Source organism: Oncorhynchus keta, unplaced genomic scaffold (assembly GCF_023373465.1).
Source record: "Oncorhynchus keta strain PuntledgeMale-10-30-2019 unplaced genomic scaffold, Oket_V2 Un_contig_19489_pilon_pilon, whole genome shotgun sequence".
In the NCBI taxonomy this organism is placed as follows: Eukaryota; Metazoa; Chordata; class Actinopteri; order Salmoniformes; family Salmonidae; genus Oncorhynchus; species Oncorhynchus keta.
In genome coordinates this window covers 7,501-10,000 of record NW_026281501.1, presented here as the reverse complement: position 1 = coordinate 10,000, position 2,500 = coordinate 7,501, and the positions used below count along the sequence as shown (strand labels likewise).

Genomic DNA, 2,500 nt, shown 5'->3' with positions numbered 1-2,500 from the left:
GTGGGAGTGCAGGAGAGTAAGGAGGTGGTCACAGCCTAAAACCCACAATGCTTAGCAGGCAGAGGAAAAGGGCCTGGAGGTAGGTAGAAGTGGGGAAGATTCAACGTACCAATTAGGATCAGGCTAAAAATACTTGAATCAGTCATAGAGCCCATTGCCCTTTACGGTTGTGAGGTCTGGGGTCCGCCACCAACCAAGACTTCACAAAATGGGACAAACACCAAATTGAGACTCTGCATGCAGAATTCTGCAAAAATATCCTCCGTGTACAACGTAGAACACCAAATAATGCATGCAGAGCAGAATTAGGCCGATACCCACTAATTATAAAAATCCAGAAAAGAGCCATTAAATTCTACAACCACCTAAAAGGAAGCAATTCCCAAACCTTCCATAACAAAGCCATCACCTACAGGGAGATGAACCTGGAGAAGAGTCCTGTAAGCAAGCTGGTCCTGGGGCTCTGTTCACAAACACACCCCACAGAGCCCCAGGACAGCAGCACAATTAGACCCAATCAAATCATGACAAAACAAAAAGATAATTACTTGACACATTGGAAAGACTTAACAAAAAAACAGAGAAAACTAGATTGCTATTTGGCCCTAAACAGAGAGTACAAAGTGTCAGAATACCAGACTCAGTGAGCATAGCCTTGCTATTGAGAAAGGCAAACCTGCTCTCAAGAGAAGACAGGCTATGTGCTCACTGCCCACAAAATGAGGTGGAAACTGAGCTGCACTTCCTAACCTCCTGGCAAATGTATGACCATATCAGAGACACATATTTCCCTCAGATTACACAGATCCACAAAGAATTCGAAAACAAACCCAATTTTGATAAACTCCCATATCTACTGGGTGAAATACCACAGTGTGCCATCACAGCAGCAAGATTTGTGACCTGTTGCCACGAGAAAAGGGCAACCAGTGAAGAACAAACACCATTGTAAATACAACCCACATTTATGCTTATTTACTTTCCCTTGTGTACATTAACCATTTGTACATCGTTGCAACACTGTATATATACATAAAATGACATTTGTAACTTCTGTATGTTAAATGTTGTGTATGTTAAATGTTTACTGTTCATTTTAATTGTTTATTTCACTTTTGTATATTATCTACCTCAATTGCTTTGGAAATGTTAACACATGTTTTCCTCCCAATAAAGCCCCTTGAATTGAATGAAGAGGGTGAGGTGGGGGCAGAGAAGGGGCAGTGGTATTTGAAGTTGCCACAGACAGAGAGGTGGTGGGCACAATGCTAGAGGAATTGAACATGGACAGAAACCCTGCCCACAGCGCCAGCCATATACAGTGATGTCAGCTCTCTGTGGTGAACAGTGAAACCACATTCACTATGTGTTAATGTGCTATAAAACCTGCTAGACGTTGGGAGAGGGAGGGATGGACTACATGAAAACCCTTGGTAAGGGATAAAGTACAGTACTATACTAAGCTGTAAATAGAGAGGAAGAATGAAAAGGAAAGAGAGTATGCCTCCAGGCTGTCTGGAGGGGATATCGATTGGTCTGAGTCGAGCTGGCAGAGCAGAGAGGGAGATTGAGAGTATTTAAGAGAGAGTGATCGCACAGAGTGGAGAACAAGGAGGAGACAGAGAGAGAGATGGAGGAGAATGAGGCAAGGAGAGAGGGGGGAGCAGCAAGAGAAGTAAAGGGAAGAGAGAAATGAATGGTCACAGAGGTAGATGAAGAGACCGAGTACAGTCCCAAAACAGAGAGCGGGAGAGATAAAATAGAGACATGGAGAAATAGAGACACAGAGACCAGCCTTCCAGATAGATACACAGAGAGCTGGAGAGAGACAGATAACAGCATTAGAGATAGATAGTGAGAGAGAGAGAGAGAGAGAGAGAGAGAGAGAGAGATCTGGTGGTCTGGTGCTTCTGTCCCCAACCAAGGATGGCCTACAGCAGCACTTAGATCTTCTGCACAGATTCTGTCAGACCTGGGCCCTGACAGTACATCTCGGTAAGACTTGTGCATTTTGTGAATTATTGGGTGGTGAGCAGACCCCAGACCTCACAACCATAAAAGGCAATGGTTTCTATAACTGATTCAAGTATTTTTAGCCAGATCCTAATTGGTATGTCAAATGTTATGTTCCTTTTGATGGCATTGAAGGCCCTTCTTGCCTCGTCTCTTAGATCGTTCACAGCTTTGTGGAAGTTTCCTGTGGCGCTAATGTTTAGGCTGAGGTATGTATCGTTTTTTTGTGTGCTCTAGGGCAACAGTGTCTAGATGGAAAAAATATCCTCCATGTGCAATGCAAACACCAAATAATGCATGCAGATACCTTCTAATTATCAAAATTCAAAAAGGAGATGTTAAATTCTACAACCACCTAACAGGAAGTGATTCCCAAACCTTCCATAACAAAGCATTCACCTACAGAGAGATGAACCTGGAGAAGAGTCCCCTAAACAAGCTGGTCCTGGGGCTCTATTCACAAACACAAACAGACCCCACAGAGCCC

The 2,500-nt window shown here is 43.6% G+C and overlaps 1 long non-coding RNA gene across 1 annotated transcript in view; it reads right to left on the bottom strand.

The window, feature by feature from the left end:
* LOC127920421 (uncharacterized) overlaps positions 1-2,500 on the bottom strand; it is a 10,856-nt gene that overhangs the window by 6,007 nt on the left and 2,349 nt on the right. The window lies entirely within an intron of this gene.